This window comes from Castor canadensis, chromosome 4 (assembly GCF_047511655.1).
Source record: "Castor canadensis chromosome 4, mCasCan1.hap1v2, whole genome shotgun sequence".
NCBI lineage: Eukaryota > Metazoa > Chordata > Mammalia > Rodentia > Castoridae > Castor > Castor canadensis.
In genome coordinates, this window is record NC_133389.1 from 57100964 (window position 1) to 57126128 (window position 25165).

General features: G+C 39.0%; 1 long non-coding RNA gene and 1 pseudogene across 2 annotated transcripts in view; both read right to left on the reverse strand.

Moving 5' to 3' along the window:
- Positions 1-25165, reverse strand: part of LOC141422508 (uncharacterized) — a 122588-nt gene that overhangs the window by 39915 nt on the left and 57508 nt on the right. The gene's annotated exons all lie outside the window — the stretch shown is intronic.
- Positions 21577-23947, reverse strand: LOC141422418 (prostaglandin E synthase 3-like; annotated as a pseudogene).

Consider the following 25165-nt stretch of genomic DNA (forward strand, 5'->3'; position numbering starts at 1 on the left):
AACCTTCTCCAAAATAGATCATATCCTAGGCTACAAAGCAAGCCTCAGCAAATATAAGAAAATAGAAATTATACCATGCATACTATCTGATCACAATGCAATAAAACTAGAATTCCACAAAAAAGTAAAGACAAAAAACATGCAAACAGCTGGAAACTGAATAACTCATTACTTAATGAACAATGGGTCACTGATGAAATAAAAGAGGAAATTAAAAAGTTCCTGGAAGTCAATGTAAATGAACACAACCTACCGGAACCTATGAGACACAGCAAAGGCTGTCCTGAGAGGAAAATTTATAACCATGAGTGCATATATTAAAAAGACTGAAAGATCCCAAATCAATGGCCTAATGATACATCTCAAACTCCTAGAAAAACAAGAACAAGCAAATCCCCAAAAAGTAGAAGGAGAGAAATAATAAAAATAAGAGCTGAAATCAACAAAATAGAAACCAAAAAAACCATACAAAGAATTAATGAAACAAAAGGTTGGTTCTTTGAAAAAATAAACAAGATTGACAGACCCCTCGCAAACCTGACTAAAATGAGGAGAGAGAAAATCCAAATTAGTAGAATAAGGAATACAAAAGGGGAGATAACAACAAAAACCATCGAAGTCCAGGAAATCATCAGAGACTACTTCGAGAAGCTATATTAAATTAATTTGAAAATCTTAAAGAAATGGACAGATTTCTAATACATACGACCATCCAAAACTGAACCAAGAGGATATTAATCACCTGAATAGATCTATAACACAAAATGAAATTGAAGCAGCAATCAAGAGTCTCCTGAAAAAGAAAAGTTCAGGATCGGATGGATTCTCTGCAGAATTCTATCAGACCTTTAAAGAAGAACTGATACTGGACTTTGATCGTAAGATAAAAGCGAGAGCACACAAGGGAGATATGAGGATAGGTAAGACACCTAAAAAATTAGATAGCATTTGTTGCCCTCAATGCAACGAAACTAAAGCAGATACCTTAAATGCAACTGAGGCCAATAGGACAAGGGAACCAGGAACTAGGGAAAAGGTTAGATCAAGGAGAATTAACCTAGGAGGTAACACACAGGCACAGGAAATTAATGTGAGTCAACTCCCTGTATAGCTATCCTTATCTCAACTACCAAAAATAGTTTCTGCAGGATATTTGGAGGGGGGGGAGGGAGCAGGTGGAGGGAGCGGGGAGAAATGACCCAAGCATTGTATGCACATATGAATAAAAAAAAAGAATGAGAGAGAAGGGGATGGGAGAGGTAGTAAAAGTATATAAAGACTTATCTTAAATGGTAGGAATTGTAACACAGAAATGTCATTCAAAGAGTTCATTGTAGTCACTAGAAGAAACAAAACCCAGAAATCTTCATCAAGTCAGCCTGAGTGAGGAAGAGAAATGCCCCATGTTCTCCTTTATTTGTGGAAGCTAACAGTGTAGAGGACAATGAAGTAGAGACTTGATAAGAGACCATTAGAGGCTAGGAAGTAGATGGGGGAGAAGGGATAGGAAAGCCTGGAATAACAGGTACCAAAATAGTTATATCGGGGAAATTATTCTAATGATGCATGGCACATTAAAAGTAACTACATTCTACGGCAATTAGTTATACATCTCAAAATAACTGGAGGAGAAGAATTTCAAAACTCCTAAGACCCACATATTAGAGTAAATATTAGAGTAAGTGGAAACACTAATTACTGGCCCAGGAGGCTGGAATCAGTAAAATCTGTACTATAAACATGGAGAAATCCTACAATTCTCTTCTTCCTCCAAACACCTCAGGGCAACACAAGTGAGCATTAGGCAGTAAAACAGGAGAAGCCTTGGAACCTACCATCCCAGAGAGGCACATGTGGCCCACACACTGGGCGGGTGAGGAGGGAGCTGGAAGTGGCACTGGCCATCCCGTCTTCCTGGGAGTTCCCCTCTTGCAGTGAGGGTCTCACTCCTTAACAGTCTTGAGTTGTGCTGAATTCTTAAGGGCAGAACTGGCAGACTATGCTACTGATGAAAACTAAGACAGGCCAGAAGAGGTCCAGCACAATAGGATTTCTGAGGTAAAGCAAGATTGAACACTCTTTCAAAACAGTGGGACCAGTGAGGGACACAGCAGCAACAAATGGGAAAACAGAGTCTCTGGAAAAGCCAGAAGAAGATTAATACCTTATTTATTTATTGACTTTTGCAGTACTGGGGTTTGACTCAGGACCCACACCTTGAGCCACTCCACCAGCCCTTTTTTGTGTTGGAGTTTTTGAGATAGGGTCTCATGAAATATTTGCCCAGGCTACCTTTGAATTGCAATCCTCCTGATCTCTGCCTCCTGAGTAATTAGGATTATAGGCGGGAGCCACTGCCACCCAGCAGATTACTACTTTTTATACCCAAGTCAAGCAGGTAAAATGTCATGAGGGACAATCCGTTTCCCCCACCCTATCAAATGAGCACCAGAAATTCAAAGAATTTACCAATTCTTCAGAAAAGACTGCTCAGGAAAATGGAGAGGAGGGCACCTGAACAGGTCCCGTATTATCTAAGAATGACGGGAGCATGTGGATACGGTGTCCAAATGTTTCTTTAGTTTTCCAGCCTCAGAAGGGGAAGTAAAGTTACTGCACTCCTGCCATGCCACTCCCTATTCTTCCCTGAGGTGCCAGCTTCCTCCAGAGCTGTCCCAGGATGCCACTATTGCCTTGACCACTGAAGACAGAAATCTGGGCTGGGTTTGCTTTATGGAACTCAAGGTTTCTGAGGCTCTTCCTAGCAAGTGCTGAGGGTAAGATCAGGGAAAGGGGTAGTTCTTGGGACAAGACCACTGGTTATTTATTGCTTGTACGCTGCCTTCACCCTTGCAGTTGCTATGAGGTCCCTATAGTCCTGTTTCACCCATGACAGGAAAATGAACAGGCTGCCCATCCAAAAGTCTGGACTTCAACTAAGCCCAGGCTGGGTATATTTGAGGGGTCACCAGCTAAAATAACAATGCAAGATTAAGTTACGGAAACTTAGAAAAGAAAAGGGAATTGGAAAGCAGCTATCAACAGAGAACAGATTTGTTGAATGTTATGAACTGGGCCACTTACGAAGATCTTTCACAACCTTCATAGGAATTTGCATCTGCTCCTGACCATAGCAGAATAAGGTGTCAATGACAGAGAACAGAATGTCTCTAGAGAAATTATGACCTAAGGTCTTGAGATAATAAGACAGGCCTGAAGGAATGTTGGATACGTTGGACAGGGGGTGTAGTTCATTGGTGCAGCACTTTCCCAGTTTGCCCAGGATTTTCTGTTGAATTGCAAGCACAGGGAATAAAAAATGTGGGTAATTTTAGGCATATACCCAAAAATATGCTTATGACATACAAAACCTCATAATATGCATATCATATACAGATAGCTGACCTTGAATAACAGTTGCAATTCTGGACAGTGATACGAAACACAAAACGGGATAGACCATTTACCCCCTGGTCATTGTCCCAGATAATTTGGCTTGAATTCTCCCAGAATATCTTAGAAGAACCATGCATTATGGACTTCAGAATTGTTCTTGGAAGGACAGAACAGGAGAATACTTGAGATGAATCTCCCAAACCCTACAAATGAAAGGTTGTTCCACACTGTGCTAAGTCTTTACTTCCAGGTTTTATATATCTCTCAGAGCAGATATTTTCATGCCTTAGGAACAAAAACCTGGGTGCAACTGTAACTTTCAGAGTCATTTCCTGACTTATTGGAGGTAACACGGCTGATCCCTGACAGGCAGGAATTCCTCATGTCTTTAAGAATCTGAGATAAAACCTCAGGTATGTGGCAACAAGGAATGGTGGACAGTTTAGTACACTAAAAAGAGGGTGCCAGTGTAAGGTCTGATAATACTTAGAGATACCGTCTCACAGCTAAACTTCTAAAAGTGAAAATCTATCACAAGTGAGAGGGAGGAGAGCTGGATCTGCTCCATCCTATATACTTCCTAGCCTGAGATTTTTTTTTTTCTTCCTAGAACTCAATTTCTTCCCACAAGACCCATTCACATGGGCCACCGTGTTATCAAGACAACTTCATAGAGTGCTTAGAGAAGATCCACAAATGTTGTCCAGGCCGACTGACATCTCTGCATCACCACCTGGACCAGAAAGATCGGATCAGGAGCTAACTGGGTGGGTGACACACTTTCAGTCCTTAGGGCTACTACAGAGCCCAGCTCAGCATACAAAAGAAAATTCATCTGACTTCTGAGAAAACTTTCTCAGTGGGTATTACAAATTTGCCTAGCCTGAAACCCATATGGGGACTTGGTAAAATAGAGACCAACTGAAACTCATTGTGGATACAGAAATTTGGTGGGGATTTAGACATTTCAGAGTCTGATTTATGTGAGTGCAGGGTGCGAGCTTGTGCACTCATTGTGACTTAAGGGCCAGAGTGAACCTTGGGAGTAGAAGGCAGCATGAATCCTAGGTGGAGGTTGTCACTGTAGCATTCTAAAATGCCACCGCTGGCTGTAGCTACAACTCCAATCAGGGAAGCAGTGCCCCATACACTCAGATCTCTCTACATTTCTGCAGGAACTCTCAACCTCCTGTCTAAGGAGGCCACGCTGTTCCAGAACAACTCTGCTGGCAACAAACAATGTTAAGAAAATTACCCTGCAGTGTTTCAAGCACATAGTCCAAGATGTCCCCCTCCTGAGGCCACCACCTCAACCCTAGGCTAGGAATTTCTTCCCATGGCAAAAACCTCCCGATGGGCAAATCAGGCCTGGCAGGCTGAGACCCTCCAGAGATGCAACCTCACTCTCCGTAAGCTATTCATGCTCATCTTCTACATTTCTCAATTTCCAATTATTATGTCTTAATCTGTGATAAACTCACAAATTATTCCCCTAGGAATCAGAGTTTTGTTCCCATGTAACCTCAGTGGAGAAGATTTAAAAGAGTTCCAATAATTTCTTAGTCAAGCCCAGTTATGCCCAATAAATTACACGCTTAAATTGGCATAGCCTAAGCTGCAGAAGTGGGCAAGATGCAGTACAGCTCTTTTTTTCCTTTAAAGTTTACATTCACAGAGAAGCTTCACAAGTTCCTCTTGCTCCTGAGGATTACAATATCACGCCCCCTCCCCTGAGAATCGCTTCTTCACCTCATGTTGCGACTGTATATAATAAACTCACTGGGGCGGGGGGCGCTGGTGTGTCTCCATCCAAGCACCCAGCCTACCTGGCCCCAGCTTTATGCATGTTTGGTCTTTTGTCAGTTCTCTTTTCCAGCATCTCCCATTGCTCCCAGTTAGGTTTCTAGGACAAGCTCGTGTGGCACGCAGGAAAGGAAGATTTAGCACACATAATAGGTATTATGGATAAAATGGATAAAAAAATTATTCCACGATTATATGGATAAAGATTCTCGTGAAAGTAAGATCTAAATCTTCCAGTTAAAATAATCTATGAAATCAATAGGGATGAGCATTCTGCCAAGATCAAGTTATATATTGATGAAATTTTTGAAATTGAAGAATGAAAAAATCTTACAAGTATCCAGGTAGAAGAAACTTGTCACCTTTAAGGGAATATAAACATATAGATATATATTAGGTATATATCAGGTAATCCTTTTCCTCCACAAAGGTAATACTAGTTGAACAAGATAATGGAAAAATGTTCAGAAGAATGTGAACATGAAAAATTAATCTAGGCAGGATATTCTTCAGATAGGAGGAAAGCTATGGGGAATATATTCCTGCATAAATAAGAGGTTAATTTTTACTTTATTGAAATCTTTCTAAACAATGTACAATGAAGTTTTTTTTAAAAAAAAAACCTCATGTCTGAAGAGACTCAAACTAAGAATTTACAAGAAGAGAGTTGTAATTGAGATGAACAGACACCAAATATTTTAATCAATGAAACATTAAACTAAATAACTATTACTGTGGTACCAGTTAATTATCAATAATCTGATTCTAGTGACTTCTGAAAGACAAGTGATTTTATTATTTTATGCTATGATTATAATACTTGGTCAGTAATAGACTGACATATGAATTCCAGAAATGGTACCAAGGAGCTGAACATTTGAAGCTGGTTGGTGATGGCAAACTAAACAGATGTACTCCGGCAAATGGACTGTGGCCCCCAAATGTCCATATGGAAAGACTTGCTCCTTTAGAGTAGTACTATTTGGAGATGCTGTGAAACTTTAGGAGTTAGGACTCAGTAGGACGTCTGGGTCATCGGGGTTTCGCTATCACAGGGATTGTGTGACCTTAGCATTCTCCTGTTTCTCCCTGCTTCCTGGCTTTAGATGTGATTGCTTTTACCATGATGTATGTGTTCCTGCCATTGCCATTCACCATGCTCACCAAAGGCCCAAAGAAATGGCACATTCAATCTAGGACGTGAACTTCCAAATCTCTGAACCAAATACACCTCTCTATTTCATAAGTAGCCTATATCAGGTATTTCATGAAATGAAATGAAAGCTGACCAAAATAGCCCCTTCTTAATCAGGTCCAGTGATATCACCTCAAGAAGCAAAAGCAAAGAAAGCAAGTGGAAAAACCCAAACCAATGAGATCACAAGAGTGGTAGAAAGCAGGTCAAACAAGCACATGATAGCATGATAGGTAATCATAGATAATAAACAACAGTGTGCAAGACAACACAGCAGGGTAATATCAGATATAAGGGGGAGACGTCCCAGGGAAGACAAAGCTCACAGTCAGCAAATCTAAAGAGCTTGGAAAGGGAAAGACAGCATGCCAGTTCCAGGGGTGCCTTTGAAAGGACTGGTAGCTTTGGCTTGCTTCCTCTGGGGACCTTTACAACTCACCTGCTACACTGTAGAAAGCTCAAGGCACATGGAAAAGCCAAGTGCAGGTACTGGAGTCAACAGCTCCAGTGAGCTGCCAGATGTTAGCTAGCATCCCTGCCAACTGTTCCAAGAGCCACTGGAAAGCCCTGCTCATCAGGATGCCCAGATGTACACAACTGCAGCCCACATGCCAGGGAGCTAAAATTGACCCAGTTTAGCGCAGTATACCCACAGAATTATTGGGTTTAACAAAAGAGCACTGTTACAAGCACCTAAGCTTTAGGATTGCTATACACTCACAAATAACCAACAAAGGGCCCAGGGGCAAACACAGGACATGAAAGAATCTCAATGGAATAACTGAGCTGGGTGAACTCTTCCTTCCCCTTTCCCTCCCTTCTCCTTCTTCTTCCTTTCTCCCCTCCTTTCCTTAGAGATTGTGAAGCTAGATTTCTCTTACTACTTGTACTAGTATCAAAGTGAGTTAAGAATGGGGAAAGGGCTCTTCCTGACTAACAGAAATTACAAAAATTCTTTAACTCATGAGAACTTTTCTTCTATAAAAGGAAAAACACAAGTCAAAAAAAATAGGGGCTAGCAGGGCTGGCTCAATTGGTAAACCACCTGCCTGACAACCATACAGCTCTGAGTTCGACTCCTGTCCCACCATCAAAACCAAAGAATACAAGTAAAACCACAACAACCACCATGATTTAAGGAAAATGAAAGTAGGTTCAGAGCTGTTTAAGGAAAAGAACAAGAAAGGAAGATCAATGGAACCATGGAACTTGAGACCCTTTCCTTTGAGGATTAGGGAGGCTTTAATGCTAAAGAATTATACTATTCTCCCTCAGTGTCTCCATTTGATTCCAGGAAATAAAGTATACCTAATCACCATACTGAAAATGGTGATTTGTGGGATTTAAAAGGTTCTGGATTACCCTAACAACAAAACAAATATATTTCATGATAATGATAGTAAAGTATGCAAATGTTTAAAATATTGTTAATGCAAAAAGAATGCCATAGCAAGGATCAAGATGAGAGAGAAAAGGATGTGAGAAGCAGTGATAGTACATAGAGTCTTCATCTTGAATGGAAAGAACTGTGTTATAGAAAAATAATTGAAAATGCTCATGGTTGTCTCCTGTGAAAAATGAAATGCACAAAATCTTAAAAGTTGTTTCCAGAAAGTGAGGCTAAAGAAGGAATAATTCAGAAGGCATCCTGTAAATTTTGTTTTAGACACATCACTCTATTCTTATTTTTTTTCTATGTAGAAATCTATAATTTTTTGAATGAGTTAAAAGTTTACAATTAATGCATGAAAATAAGGAAATATCACAAAATGTTATCTCCTCCGTATAACTGATGGAAATGTAGTATTTTCCACACTTATTTTGTTTTTGCTTTTATCATTTTTACATATTACCTACATAGGTACATACATGTATTGTGCATATTTAAAGCCAAAGGATTTTCAATAAAGTGCCAAGAACATACACTGGATAAAGGACAGTCTCTTTAATAAATGTTGCAGAGACACCTGGATGTATAGATGCAAAAGAATGAAACACAGAACATACATCTCACTGTATATAAAAATCAATTCAAAACTGATCATGAATCCAAAGGTCAGTCCTAACCTATGAAACTATAGGAAGAACACATAGAGGAAATACTTTAAGACAATGGCAATAATTTTTTTATATAGGACACCCCCCAAAAAAAAACAGGCAGGAAAGCAAGAGATACTGGTGGGATTAGGGGAAATTAACAATTTGTATACAGCAAAGGAAACAATCAACAGGGAAGAGACAACTACAGAATGGAAGAAAACTATCCCTATAAATGATCCACTTGACAAGCAATTAATACACAGAATATATAACAAACCCAAATAATTCAACCACATACATACACACACAATCACACAATGAAATTAAAAAAGGACAAACAACAGGAACAGCACTTCCCAACAGAAGACATACAAATGGCCAAATGTGTGTGTGTGTGTCTGTGTTAAAAAATACTAATTAACAGTAAAATACAAATCAAGACAACGATGAGATATCACCTAACCCCTGTTAGAACAGTTGTTATCAAAAAGTCAAAAAGTAACAAATATTGATGAGGATGGGGGAAAAGTATAGTTTAATGCACTATTGGTGGGAAAATAAGTTAGTACAGGAATTATGCAAAAGAGAATGGAGAGTCAAAAATACCTGCAAATTGACTGTCGTAAGATTAAACAATCCCACTATGCACATTTATCCAAAGGAAAGGAATTCAATATGTTGTTGAGACATCGGGACTCCCATGATTATTGTAGCACGAGTCACAATCGCCAAGATATGGAATCAATGATGAATAAATGGATTCTTTAAAAAGTGTTTTATATGTACAATAGAATATTTTCAGCCATAAGAGGAAGAACTCCATTCATTGCAGCAATGTGGATGAAGCAGGAACACATTGTACCCAATGAAATAAGCCATGGAGAGAAAGACAAACAGCACCTGTTCTCACTCATTTGTGAAAGCTAAAAGAGTGCCACTGTCCACATTCTGTTAGCCTGACCCAGGACACTGGACACTGTTCAGTAAGCACTACACCCATGCCACCACCCATAAAATTGAGTTCTTTCCCCCCAAAAGATTCAAAGCAAGGGCTGGCTGGCAAGGAGGCAGCTGTTTGCAGGTACAGGACTTTCACCACTGCCTGTTGTCCAGCCAAAGCCTGGGTGATGGCTGTCCCTGACATTCTCTATGGGCTGCCCAAAGAACCTGCACACCTCAGTACCTTGCCAGCTTATTAGTACCATTAATTTTATTCACTGTGCTTGGCCAAATCTTGTTTAATAAACCTGAAAAATGAGGGTTTACCATGAAAGAACCCTTATCAGGTGAAAATATGGAACCCAAATCTAAACAAGAGACCTTCAAAGGTAAAAAACCTTAGAAAAATCAACATAAATAAAGAATGAAACTGTACCTAGGCAATATAACAGAAAGAAAGTAATGTAAATGCAAACATTCAGGTTTGCTTAGTAATAATTAATAGATAAATGTCATGAAATTTTAGACACCTCATAAGAGCACTGAAATACATCATGCACATGAATACTTAGGCAAGGCAAAAAATAATTTGAAAGAAATAAATGGGACACAAATAGAATATGAACAAGTCAAAATATCCCAATTTGCAAAAGAGATGATCAACACAGACTCTAAAGAATCCACCAAATATTCTTAGTGTAATAAACACGTTCAAGAAAGTAACATCATACAAAATCAACATTCAATAATTAGTTGCTTTTCTATATAGCAACAATGAAGAGGCTAAAAGGAAATCAGGAAAACAACCCATTTCCAGGAGCCAAAAAGCTTTAATACCTTAAAATAAACCTAGCAAAGGTGATGATGGACCTCTATGAAAACTATAAAACCTTTCAGAAAGACAATGAAGACAAAAGAACACGGAAAGTCCTCATGTTTTCCTGGACAGCCACGATTAATCTGTGAAAATGGCTATACCGTAGAAAGCAATGTATACATTCCACGAAATCCCTTTAAACTGCCAATGTCTATTTTTTCAGAATCAGAAAAAAACTAATATGATGTACTGCAACAGGTCAAATATATCTGCATTGAAGTTACTAAATGAAAATATGAAAGGACCCTTTTCTTGCTCTGTCCTATTTATATTTTCAGGCTTTATTCAGAACTCCACTTTTTTTTTGCCATCAGTAATAAATTATTTTTGCATACTGCAAATTTTTTGACACAAAGGAAACCCCAAAAACAACCCTTCAAAAGAGAATGTATCCTACTTTCCCAAGTATAGTGTATGCATAAAATATAATAGCTATGCACTGGTAGCTCACCTATGTAGTCCCAGCTATGCTGGGAAGCATAAACAGGAGGATCACAGTCCAGAATTCCCGGGCAAACAGAGAGACAATATTTCAAACACCAAAAGGGCTGGAGATGTGGCTCCAGCTATAAAGCACCTGCCTAGCTAGCCCAAAGCCTTGAGTTTAAATAAGCCCACTACCATCATAAAAGAAAAACTAATAAAAGAACTGCTTGTCCATGGGCAGCCTGAGCCATGCAATGACACCCTGTCAGAAAAACAACAACAAAACAAAACAAAGAAGAAAAGAGAACAGCAGTAATAATAGCAGGGGTAAAATCAACAACTTGGAAGACGTAAACAGAGAATAATGGAAAATAATAGAAATACAGAGGAATCACATGATGCAAACCTCAGACGGTATCAAGAAAAAAACTTAGCTGACAATGCTTTCCTTCTTAATAAGGAAATATAAGTATTATTCAATAAAGAAAGTTACAAAAATATAAAAAGCTCAAAAGTTATAGTCTTTTTTAAAAAACTGGATCAAAAATCCTAGCAACAAAAAAACAAGGAAAGAAAACATCAAGGGAGGCCAAATTTATTGTAACTTTTCCATAATTTCTACAATAGCCTGATAACCATTTTTAGCAAAAAGCTCATTTGGGTGTATATAAAGAGCTCATTTACTAAGAATTGAGATCCTCTTCAATCTAATCTCTTTTTAATGTGCCTAGCAACTGTATGCCTTGGCTGCTAGAGAATTTCAAAAGACCCTAGAAATAAATGACTGGGGAGTGCAATGTTTAGGGTTGGTTGCCCCCTGCAAAATCATTGCAGGTTTATGAATCTCATTTATTAAAGTTTAGGCAGATATCCATTCTAAGATTGTGGATTAAGAGTTCCTAAAAGGGAACTTGAGGGCAGATCTTCACATCTGTCAGGGAATCACAGCAGAATATACCTCTCTATTTATTTCATTTTCTTTCTTCTATTTTTCTGTCCAGGGACAGAAAAAAAGATAGATATGGCAATACTTTTCCTGGAGAGTCTCCATTTGGGTGTGTTTTCATGCGTTGGCAATTTACAAAGGGGATTTTAAAAAGAAATTAATTCATTATTGCAATACAATATGGCCTCAATATAAATTAGATAGCGGGAACTTTTGGTATTTAAGCGGAAGCTTTGATTTTTATTATTATTCTTCAGAGTATCTTGTAAAAGGCAGGGGAAATCATCTGAAATTCCCTGTGCACAGCTTTTGCTGATGGATTTAAAGCTACACCTGCTAGTTCTGACTTAACCTGGAAGTATGCAGAGAAAGCCCCTGTCTAAAAAAAGGGAAGCAGATTGTCATGGCAGGTTAGGCACAACACCTGGATGGGACACATAAAACCTGCAGACTAAAACCAAGGACCAGAAATTGGAGAGGAGCATCTAGTGTACTCATTGAGTACAGAGGAAACCTACTCTCCACAACAAGGGAGATATTCAGAATTTACACAATTTACAATTTATTGAAATTTCCATTTGTCTCCTTTTATTCCATTCTTTTCCTTTTCCCCTTGCCTTATCTTCTTTTTTTTCTCCTCCTTCATTTCCCCCCACTTTCCCTATCTCTTTCTTACAGGTCACTCAACCAGTGGTTTATTCCACCACAAAAATGTTTAAAGAGCTTATAGAAGAATGGAAAAAAAGTCAATAAATCCTAGCAACAACAACAACAACAAAAAGTCAATAAATCCCAAAAGAATATGAATTAAACACATGAAAAGACATAGCAACAACTAAATGATCTGAAAGCACATATGAACATTGGAACAGTAGAAAGAATATTTTAAAAAAGATAAATGACATAAAGAAAGCAGTATAACATGTGACAGAGAAGCTTATCAAAGATAAAGTCTCAAACAAACAAACAAACAAACAAGAATCAAATGGAAACCCGAGAAATAAAAAAGTTCCTTAAGTCAAATAAAAAATACAGCTGAAAGCCATGTCAGCAGTAGAAGAGACAGTTTCAGGCCTTAAAGACAACATAGATATTAATGAAAAAACAAGCAAATAATTTTTTAATAAGATTGAAGAGTCATGCAAGGAATGAGCAGGAATTTTGCAATTCCATCAAAAGACCAAACCTATAAACTATGGGGATTCAAAGAGGGGAGAGAAAGCCCAAGGTATCAGAAAAATAACCAACAAAATAATACCAGAAAACTACCCAAATTATGAAATGTGGTGTCCATTTAGTTACAGGAGGCCTCTACAACACCAAACAGACAGAACCAAAATATAACCTCTGTGTGGCATATTTTTGTTAAAACAAGTAGCTCAGTAAACAAGAAAAGACTATTGAAGGCTGACAGCAGGAAAGTTTGTAGTCATGAATGCATATACTAAAATACAGAAAGATCTCAAATAAATGACCTTATGCTAGATCTTCAACTTCTAGAAGAACAAGAACAAGAACAAGCTAAACCCAAAACCAGAAGGAGAGAGGTAATGAAAGTAAGGGCTGAAATCAACAAAACAGAGCCCAAAAAACCATATAAGGAATCAACAACATGAGAAGTTGGTTCTTTATAAAGATAAGATTGATAAATAATTAGCAAACCTGATTAAACGGTAGAGGGAAAAGACTCAAATTAATAAAATTAGGAATGAAGAAGTAGATACACCATCAAATAACAAAAAAATCCAGACAATTATTAGGGACTATTTCAAAAGTCTGCATTCAAATAAATCTAGAAGAATGGATAAATTTCTAGACAGATGTGACCAACGAAAATTGAACCAAGAGGATATAAATCACCTAAATAGGGCTATAACAAGTAATGAAATTGAACCAACAATAAAGAGTCTCCCAAAAAAGAAAATTCTACCAGACCTTTAAAGAAGAACTAATCCCAACACCTTTAAAACTTTGCCATGAAGCAGAAAGGGAAGGTACTTGGCCACAATCATTCTATGAAGCCTGGCAGCAGTGGTTCAAGCCTATAATCCTAGCTTTACAGGAGGCAGAGATCAGAAGGATTGAGGTTTGAAGTCAGCCTGGGGAAACAGTTTGCCGGAGCCTATCTCAAAACAAAATCCATCACAAAAAGGAGCTGGGGGGAGTGGCTTAGAGTGTAGGTCCTGAGTTCAAACCCTGGAACTTCACAAAAAATAAAAGAAGACAGTATTACACTCATCTGAAGAACCCAGCAGGGAGAAACCAAAAATGACTATTACAGAACAATCTCTAATGAACTTAGGTGCAAAAATTCTCAATAAAATACTGACAAACCAAAGTTGAACAACAGATCCAAAAGATCATACACCATGATCAAGTTCGTTTCATCCCAGGGATGCAGGGAAGGCTTAACATTCACAAGTCATTAAACACAATACAACATATTAATAGAAAGAAAGACAAAAATCACCTGATCATCTCAATAGATGTAGAAAAAAGCCCTTGATAAAATTCAACACCCTTTGATGATAAAAGCTCTGATGAAAACAAGAATAAAAGGAATGTAACTTAACATAATAAAGAATATATAAAAGAAATCTATAGCCGATATCATATACTGTAACCATTTCATCAAAAGCCAAGAATGAGAAAAGAGTGTTCACTTTCTCCACTCTTATTAAACACAGTCTTGGAACTCACACCCAGAGCAGAAAGACACAGAAAAGATATAAAAAGAACTCAAATAGAAAAGAAATCAATCCATCTTTATTTGCAGATGACATGATCTTACACTAAAAGACTCAGAAACCTCACCAAAAAAAACTCCTCATTAGTCTTTCTATATATCAGAAATGAAGAGACTGGCAAATCATTTAGGAAAACTATTCCATTTATAATATCCAAACAATAAAATAAAATACCTAGGGATAAACTTAACAAAAGGAAGTTTAAAACATCTACAATGAAAGCGATAAACCACTGAAAAATGAAATTGAAGTAGACTACAGAAGATGCTCATGGATTGGTGGAATCAATATTGTGAAAATGATTATATTATCAAAAGCAATCTACATCAAATTCCAATGATATTCATAACAGAGATTGAAAAATGAACCATAGTCAAGCAATGCTAAGCAAAAAGAGCAATTCGTGGGTATCACAATATCCAACTTCAAAATATATTACAGAGCCATAGCAAGAAAAAACAGCATGCTAGAGGCACAAAAACTACATGAAGACCAACCGAACAGAATAAAACACCCAGACATGAATCTACACAGTTACACCCGCCTGATTTTTGAAAAAGGCATCCAAAACATATAATGGAGAAATGAAAGTCTTCAACAAATGGTGCTGCAGAAACTGGGTATCTGCATGCAGAGAACTGAAACTAGACCCGTATCTTTCACCCTGTACAACTATCAACTCAAAGTGGGTTAAGGACCTTACTAGAAGGCCTGAAACTTTGAAGCCAGTGCAGGAAAGAGTAGGGGATACACTGGAATGTACAAGAATAGGCAATAACTTCTGAAATACAACTCCAGTGGCTCAGCAATTTAGAGAAAGGATTGACAAATGGGAATCCATGGAACTAAAAAGCTTCTGAACAACAAAAGAAATGGTCACCAGATTGAAGAAGCAGCCCACAGAATGGGAGAAAATCTTTGCCAGCTATACATTTGAAAAGGGATTAGTATCCAGAATTTCCAGGGGGCTCAAATACCTACATTCCCAAAGAATCTGTACCTATTAAAGAAATGAGCAACTGAACTAAACAGAACTTTTTCAAAGAAGTCCAAATGGCCAAACAACACATGAAGAAATGCTCAACATCCTCGGCCATAAAGGAAATGCAAATGAAAACCACATTGAGATTCCACCTCACACACACAAAAAACATTCTACCTCACTCCTCTTACAATGGTGATCATGAAGAACACAAACAACACATGTTGGCAAGGATGTAGGAAAATGGAACTCTCATACTTTGTTGGTAGGTGGCAAACTAGTACAACCACTACAGAAAACAGTATGGAGGCTCCTCAAAAAACTAAAGATAGAACTATCATATGATCCAGCAATATCACATCTAGAGTCATACATGAAAGAAAGATACCTGCATACACACATTTACTGCAGCATTATTCACAATAGTCAAAGCTATGCAAATAGCTAAGATGTCCATAACTGATGGATTCAGAAAATGTGGTATTTAGATACAATAAGATCATTCAGGCACAAAGAAGAATAAAATTTTGTTGTTTGCAGGTAAATTATGGAACTGAAAAACATCATTTCAAATTAAGTTAGCCAAGTTCAAAAGCCAAAGGCCACATGTTCTCTCTCATATGTGGAATACAGGCCCATTTGAAATATAAGCAATACATAAATGTATTCGTAACATGTGTCCAGAAGTGGGATTGATAGAAGAGACTAAGGGAGAAGGAAAAGAGGGAAAGAAAGATAGTGAACAATAAAGAAATCCATCACATGTGTGTAGGAACAAGGCACAGTGAACATGATGAAAACTGTTGAACAACACAGGATGTGGGGGAAAGGGTGAGAAAGTACAGTGGAGGAGGGTTAGGTTACCTTAAGCTCAATATATTAACAGGTAAAATACACAAGCAAAAAAATCCCACTGAACAATGATCAGACATGTAAGCAATGAAGGACAAGAATATAAAGCAGTTCATGCTAAGAGGAGGACACTAATGGTAGGGGGAGGTTTAATGAAGAGCGTAAAGATGAATATGGTGGATGTACTTTCTATATGTATATGAATATGAAACATTCACACCTGTGAAAATCACCATAAGAATCCAAAAGTACATCAGAAAGATCATTCACTATGACCAAGTCAGCTTCATCCCGTGGATGCAGGGGTGGTTCAACATATGCAAATCTATAAATGTAATACAGCACACTAATAGAAACAAAGACAAAAATCACTTGATCATCTCGATAGATGCAGAAAAGCCTTCGATAACATCCAACACCACTTCATGATAAAAACTCTAAGAAAACTAGGAATAGAAGGAAAGTACCACAACGTTGCAAAGGCTATATATGACAAACCTACAGCCAACATCATACTTAATAGAGAAAAAGTAAAACCATTTCCCCTAAAATCAAGAACAAGACAAGGGTGCCCACTATCCCAACTCCTAGTCAACATCATCCTGGACTAACAGGCCAAAGCAATTAGGCAAGAAGAAGAAATAAAAGCAATACAAAGAGGTAAAGAAACTGTCAGAATATTCCTATTTGCAGACAACATGAATCCTATACCTTAAAGACCCAAAAAACTGTACCCAAAAACTCCTAGACACCACAAACAGTGACAGCAAGGTGGCAGAAGACAAAATCAACTTACAAAAATAATTAGCTTTTCTATACACCAATAACGAGAAAACTGAGAAATATATGGCAACAATTCCATTTACAATAGCCTCAAAAATATCAAATACCTAGGAGGAAACTACACAAAGGATGTGACTGACCTCTACAAGGAGTTCTACAAACAAACCCCTGAAGAAAAAGATCAAGGAAGACTACAGAAGGTGGAGAGATCTCCGCTGACTGGTAGAATCAACATAATAAAAATGGCTACACTACCAAAAGCAATCCACATGTTTAATGCAATTCCCATCAAAATCCCAATGACATTCATCACAGAGATTGAAAAATCTACCCTAAAGTTCATTTGGAAATGAACTTTGACTGTGAATAGCCAAGGCAATACTCAGCAAAAAGAGCATTGCTGCAGGTATCACAATACCCAACTTCCAACTATATTACAAAGCAATAGCAATAAAAACAGCATGGTACTGGCACAAAAACAGATATGAAGACCAGTGGAACAGAATAGAGGACCTGGATATGAATCTACACAGCTATGCCTACGTTATTTTTGACAAAGGCACCAAAAACATATGATGGAGAAAAGACAGCCTCTTCAGCAAATGTTGCTGGGAAAAGTGGTTATCCGTCTGCAAAAAAACTGAAACTAGATCCATGTTTATCACCCTATGCTAGTATCAACTCAAAATGGATCAAGGACCTTCATATCAAACCTGAAACTCTGAAGTTAGTACAGGAAAGAGCAGGGAATACTCTGGAAGTAATAGGTATAGACAAGGACTGCCTCAATAGAACCCCAGCAGCTCAGCAACTAAGAGAAAGGATGGACTAATGGGACTACATAAAGTGAAAAAGCTTCTGCACAACAAAAGTAATGCTCTCTAAACTGAAGAGACCACCCACAGCGTGGGAGAAAATATTTGCCAGCTATACATGAGACAAAGGACTTATAACCAGAATATACAAGGAACTTAAATAACTAAACTCTCCCAAAATCAATGAAGAAATGGGCAACAGAATGAAACAGAACTTTCTCAAAAGAAGAAATTCAAATGGCCAAAACACATGAAAAAATGTTCACCATCTCTAGCTATAAAGGAAATTTAAATCAAAACCATACTAAGATTCCACCTCACCCGTTAGAATAGTTATCATCAAAAACACCACCACCAACAGATGTTGCTGAGGGTTTTGGGAAAAAGGAACCCTCATACACTGCTGGTGATAATGTACGCTAGTGCAACCACTCTGGAAAAAAACATGGAGACTGCTTCAAAATCTAAACATAGACCTGCCGTATGATCCAGGAATCCCACTCCTGGGGATAGACCCAAAGGAATGTGACTCAGATTACTCCAGAGACACCTGCATACCCATGTTTATTGCAGTACTATTCCCAATAGCCAAGTTATGGAAACAGCCAAGATGGCCCACTACTGACAAATGGATTAAGAAAATGTACTTGTACACAATGGAATTTTACTCAGCCATGAAGAATAATGAAATCTTTTCATTCTCAAGTAAATGGATGGAACTGGAGAACATCATTCTGAGCGAGGTCAGCCAGGCTCAGAAGACCAAAAATCACATGTTCTCCCTTAAATGTGGACTTCAGATCTAGGGCAAATATAGCAATGTGGTTGGACTTGGGTCACATGCTAAGGGGAGAGCACATACGGGAGGTATGGGGATAGGCAGGAAACACAAAACATGAAAGTGTTTTATGTCCCCACTGCAGACGTGCTAATACAGAAACCTTAAAGCAACAGAGGTCAATATGGGAAGGTGATCAGGAACTAGTGAAAAGATCCGGTAGCGATGAATCACCCTTGCGCATGGAAGCAATGCTAGGAATCTCTCTGTATAGCTATCCTTATCTCAACTAGCAAAACCACTTTGTCTTATTATTGCTTGTGTCTCTCTTCAACAAAATTGGAAAAAAGGGCAGAACAGGTTCTGACTGGAAGCAAGGGAGAAAGGGAGGAGAGGGAGGGACCCAGAGCAGGAGGTTGAAATGGCCCAAACAATGTATGCACATATGAATAAATGAATTAAAGCAAGAACATAAAACAGTTCATGCTAAGGGGAGGACACTAATGGTAGGGGGAGGTTTAAGGAAGAGCATAAAGATAAATATGGTGGATGTACTTTCTATATAGATATGAATATGAAACATTCACACCTGTGGAAATCGCCATAAGAAGAGGACTAAGGTAGAAAGGAGAATAATGGAGGGAATGACCCACTTTGGGGCATAAAACATAAATATGTGCACATACATATAGAAAAATGTTGCAATGAAACTCTCTATGTACCATATACAAAGAAAAATGTCCTCTGTCTGAATAAAAAAGAAGGACAGGAAGGTAAAACAAGTCTTGACCAGGGGTTGGTACCAGTGGGAAGGACAGGGCATAATGAAAGGATGGTGGAAGTACTGTGTATACTCTTATACGAAAAATGGAACAATGAATCCTATCAAACTGTTATAAGAAGGTAGGGAAGGGACATAAAGGAGAAATATGGAAGGGGTGAATCTAAGTAAGATATAATGTAAGCTCTTTTGTAATGTCCCAATGTACCCCCAGCACAAAAATAACATGCTACTAAATAAATAAAAGAAAAAACAGGGATTGAAGAAAAATAAATTAATTTACTATTCCCATACAACATAGTCTCAACATACATTAGATACAGGTTTGCAAACACAGGTTGCAAATATGAGCTTTGCTTTGAATATTTTTCTCCAGCTAGATTTATTTTGCAAAAGAAAAGGGAAAATTGTATGAAATCCTCTATGGAAAGCTTTTTCTGATGGATTCAAGGCTGTATCTGCCACTTTTGACCGAACATGGAAGGACCCCCATATCCCCTTCTCAAAGCAAAGCTTTTAGACAGCAGCCTTACGCTTATGTTGATGATGTCATGTCAGGAGTGAAACTAGACCAATTGGAAACGTTGTTGTTCCCAATGTTGATACAAACTGAAGCTATCAAATTAGAAATTCTAATGTAAAATTAAGAAGTTAATACTTAATTGCTCAGTTGAAGGAGTGAAGAAATAAATGCAGAAAACTGTTAATTATGATGGATTTAGGTATATCACACAGGGAAAAGATGAAAACCAAACCTTTCTCTAGGGTGGTGAAAAGAGACACTGAGAAAATATACCAGCAAGAGTCAGTAAAACGACCAGCCCTTCTTGGGGATGTCATTAATTAGCCAGTCAGTCCTAGATACTGGTTTTAATCTATAAAAACAGAAGATGGGTGCCCAGACTCCACTTAAAGAATTACTACATTTGTCCTTTGAGGTTTTCATCAACCAGGATTTAATGGAAGAACAAAGAAGGATTTAGAGAGGTTAGTTACAGGCAGAGAAGCAGGCCCAACTGTTTGCTAAAGGCAAGGTTGAGCATTGGCTATGATTATGGATAGGCAATTTCTGTCTAAATAAAAGTCTCTTGGAGGAATAACCCAGGAAACTCTAAGCAGCAGGTTGGGTATGATAACCTGAAGGGAAAATGTTGTAAATATGGACAACTGGGGCACTGGAAAGGTGAATGCCCTAAGAAGGGGTCACCATATGCAGGGACATGCCTCCTGTGCTATAAGGAAAGCACCAGAGAAAGGGCTCTCTGTCTCTCTCGGCAGAGGGTGGGAAGACTCTGTGTCTGAAATGGGAGCTCTTGAGGAATGAAGATGCCAAAGGGTTCCTGCTACTGGAGCCCCAACCCATCAAATAATAATATTCTATCAGGAACTTCAGGTGGCTCTACAAGTGGCTAACCTCTTTCTAAATGGAGCTGGATGATCACCTGGGTCGATGGAATCCACCTCCTAACTTACAGGTATGGAAAATTTTTTTTCTGTCAGATATTTCTTGTGTTTCCAAGATGCCCAACAACGTGTATATGTATATATGTGTGTGTATGTATGTATGTATGCATTTGTATGTGTATAAGAATATATATATATATGTGTGAATGTAAGTGTGCGTATACGTATGTATATTTGTTTATACTGAAGCAAACTGAGGGCTTCGTGGTTTGCTATGAGCTCTCCCACTTGAGCAATTCTTAGCCTTTTTTGTTTTAATTATTTTCTTAGGTATGGCCTCTGACCATGATCTTTCCAACCACAGCTTCCCTCAAAGCAGAGATTAACAGGTGAGCACCACCTTAGTTGAGATGTTAGACTCATTCATTATTGAAGAGGTGACTTCAAACCTTGATGCTTCCTATCTCTACCCCCCATAACTGAAATTACAGGTAAGACAACCACTTTCAGCATACCGTTGCTTTCAGTGTGGGCAAGGGTTTAGACCCTGAGTCAGTCTTTATGGCCAGGGCTTCAGGCAACACAGAAACAAAGGAGGTCTTTGGTCTTTTGAAGGTCCAGAAATAGGACTTAGATCTCTAGCTAGGGCCAAGTGGTCTAGTGAAATTTAAAAAAAAAACAGGTTGAACAAATGGATTATAGGAGGCAAACACTGCATTTGCCTTTAGAGCTATGAACTCAGGAATTGTCATAATTATGCAATCTTACAGAGAACTTATTTTTCTTTCTCTAAATCCAGATGATAATATTCCTTACTCCAGATCTGGCATTTTTTTCATCATCGCTGTCTTGTGAATCATCATTTGCTCTGTCTACTTCTGGTAAATCTCCATTATCATCACCACCCATGTTGCTCATCATCTCAGAAAAAAGATCAAAATCAGACATGTCTTCATCTGAGTGATCTTCCCAGACTTTCCAATTATTGAAGTCTTCACTAAGCCAGTTAAGCTTTGCCCTTCTTTTTTGATTATATTATTGTTGTACTGGGGTACATTGTGACATTTACAAAAGCTTTTACACTATATCATCATCAAATTCACCCCATCCATCATTCTCCCCTACCCCACTCCTCCCATTCCTGGAATAAATTCAACAGGTCTCTTTTTTTTCCATTTTCCTACATGAGTACATAATATTTCTACTACATCAGCATCCTTCACCCTTTCCTTATATCCTCCCCCTCAAATTGTTACAAGACCCAGACCCAGCCTATTTTACCTTCCCACTCTACCTTTTTGAAAAAAGGCATTTTTGTTTGTCTAAGGTAGCAATATAGGAAGTTTCCTTGTGACATTCCATGTATATATGTCTTATAACTCAAATTGGTTCATGTCCTCTATTTCTCTCCTTTTTACATTAGTCCCATTCACCGTCTTCCATCTTTCCCTTCCCTCTCCTCTTAGTGATGGTCCCTTAGTGTAACCCGTTTTTCATAAAACTACTTGTATTTGTATTGTGCCTATTTCCAACATATGAGAGAAATATGCAGCCTTTGTCTTTCTGAGCCTGGCTTCTTCACTTAACATGATGTCCTTCAGTTGCATCTATTCTCCTCAAATCACATGGTTTCATTCTTCCTTATAATGAAGGCTGAATAAAAGTGCAATACACACACACACCCCACATAATCTTAATCCATTCATCAGTTGTAGTGCATCTGGGTTGTTTCCATAGCTTGGCTATTATGAACAGTACTGCCATAGACACTGGTGTGCAAGAGTGTTTATTGTATCTTGACTTACATTTCTTCGGGCATATCCCTAGGAGTGGTATCACTGGATCATACAGCAGTTCTGTTTTTAGTTTTTTGAGGAACCTCCATACTGTTTTCCAGAGTGTCTGTACTAATTTACATTCCACCAGCAGTGTATGAGGGTTCCTTTTTCCCCACATCCTTGCCAAGCTAGTGCAGGAAAGAGCAGGGGATACACCGGAACAAATAGGCATAGGCAATGAGTTTCTAAATAGAATTCAAATGGCTCCACAGCTAAGAGAAAGGATTGACAAATGGGACTGCATGAAACTAAAAAGCTTCTGCACAACACAGTGGTCACCAGATCCCAAAGAGGCAGTCCACAGAATGGGAGAAAATCTTTGCCAGCTATTCATCTCACAAAGATTAATAACCAGAATATACAGGGACTCGGAAAATTGAACTTCCAAAACTCAACGACCCAAAGAAGAATCGGGCAAAGGAAACGAGCAGAGCGTTTCAAGGAAGAAGTGCAAATGGGTAAAACCACACGAAGAAATGCTGCACATCCCGGCCATAAAGGAAATGGAAAGAAAACTCTGTTAAGATTCCACCTTGCTGCCATAGAATGGCCGTCATCAAGACCTCGCCTTTCTTTCCTTAATCCACATTCCCCATTTCGGAAACATCACAAAATGATCTGTCCTTCCTGTTAGGCTTGTAACCACTGGATCAGTACAGTGAAAAAGATCAAATTCAGGTAAATCTTTAAAATCATCCCTTCCTCCCAGACAACGGGAAGTAAGCTCGGGTTTTTCAAAGTTCACACGAACACCGTTACTGTGTCCAACACAAAAGTCAACGAAGACCAGTGCTTCCATCATACCTTTTCGCAGACGCAGGCTGCACGGGGCACGGGGCAGGGGGCAGGCGAAGGAGTGGACGGGCCTCTCTGGCGGCGGCTGCTGTGGAGTGGACTGCGCGCTGGCGGCCAAGCCGGCGTTTTCTCCTGCTCGTGGCCTCTTCTCGCTCCCCTCAGGCAATGGCGGCAGCGAGCCTGACCTGGATTCCCAGAATGCACCACGCACAGAGAGCCACTCCTCTGTGAGGAGAGTGAGGGAAAAGGGCGGGAAAGCGAGAATGAACGTGTGCGCATGCGTGTGAGTGTGAGAGAGAGAGAGAGAGAGAGTGTGTGTGTGTGTGTGTGTGTGTGTGAGTGCGCATGCGTGTGAGTGTGAGAGTGTGTGTGTGTGTGTGTGTGTGTGTGTGTGTGAGTGCGCATGCGTGTGAGTGTGAGAGTGTGTGTGTGTGTGTGTGTGTGTGTGAGTGCGCATGTGTGTGAGTGTGAGAGAGTGTGTGTGTGTGAGTGTGAGTGTGTTCGCACGCTCATGCATGTAAGCAAGTGAGGGTGAAGCATGGCGACGCATGTTAATACAGCAAAATGTGTTTCATATATGATTTGTATTATATACAATATGATGTTAAATGGTTTATACTGCATATATATATTGGCTTGGGCAATAGGTTCTTGCATATATCAGAGCATTGTCATTTTAACATTAATAAAGTGCTTATGAAAAACACACATGAAAGGACAACCCCTCTACCTTAAAGGAGAATCAACATAAGACTGTAGGAACTGGCCTGTCCTCTCTGTCTCTCCTCTCCCTGGTTTTAGAAATGACTGCCCACTACACACTGTGCTCCTGCCATTGCCCATCCACCAAGGCAAAAAGCAATAAGCAGTCAACGTTGGACTTGAACCTCCGAGATAGGGAACTAAATACGTCTCTGTACTTTGGAAGTAACCTATGTCAGGTATTTCATTATAGTGACCGAAGCTGACCAAGACTGTCCCCTTCCTGCCAGGTTCTACTGAGATAAGTAAAAGGATCAAAACCAAAACAAACCAGCAAGCAAACAAGCAAACAAACAAAAACCCAAGAGTGCTAGGAAGCAGAGAAAACAAGCAGGCGACATAGGGAGTTGTAATCCTGGAAGATATTTAATGGTCTGCAGGATAATATCACGTGTAAGAGGGAGTTTTCCCAGGGAAGTCCAAGTTCAAAGTCAAAAAATGCAAAGCACTGGAAAAGGAAGCATAGGATGGCAGTTCCAGGCTTAGCCTTTCAGAGGACTGGCAGGTTCTCCTTCCTTCCTTTGGGAACTCTTGGAACCCAGCTGCCACACTGTGAATATCACAAACCACATGGAAAGGAACTGTAGTCAACAGCCCCTCTGAACTGCCAGGAACCAACCAGTATCCCTGCCACATGTGAGCAGGAGCCATAGGAACAGCTAGGCCCAGTGGGATATCCAAATGAACACACTGTAGCCTACAGGATACGGAGCAGAAAACTGGCCCATCTTAGCTAAATAAGCCCAGAGAATCATTGTAGAGGAATAAAATGGGCACTGTTTTAAGCCACTAAGTTTAGGATTATCACATAGACATAAATAACCAAAAAGAATGCCCAGTGGCAATGACAGGCACTGAAAGAATCTTAGTGCAATCACTGGGCCAGTGGAACTGGACCCTGTACTTTTCTCCCTTCTTCCCCTTTCCTTAAACAGAGATTTTTTTTTTCCCTTGGCATTTCTGGGATTTGATCTCAGTGCTTCTCATTTGATGGGATGGTACCCTA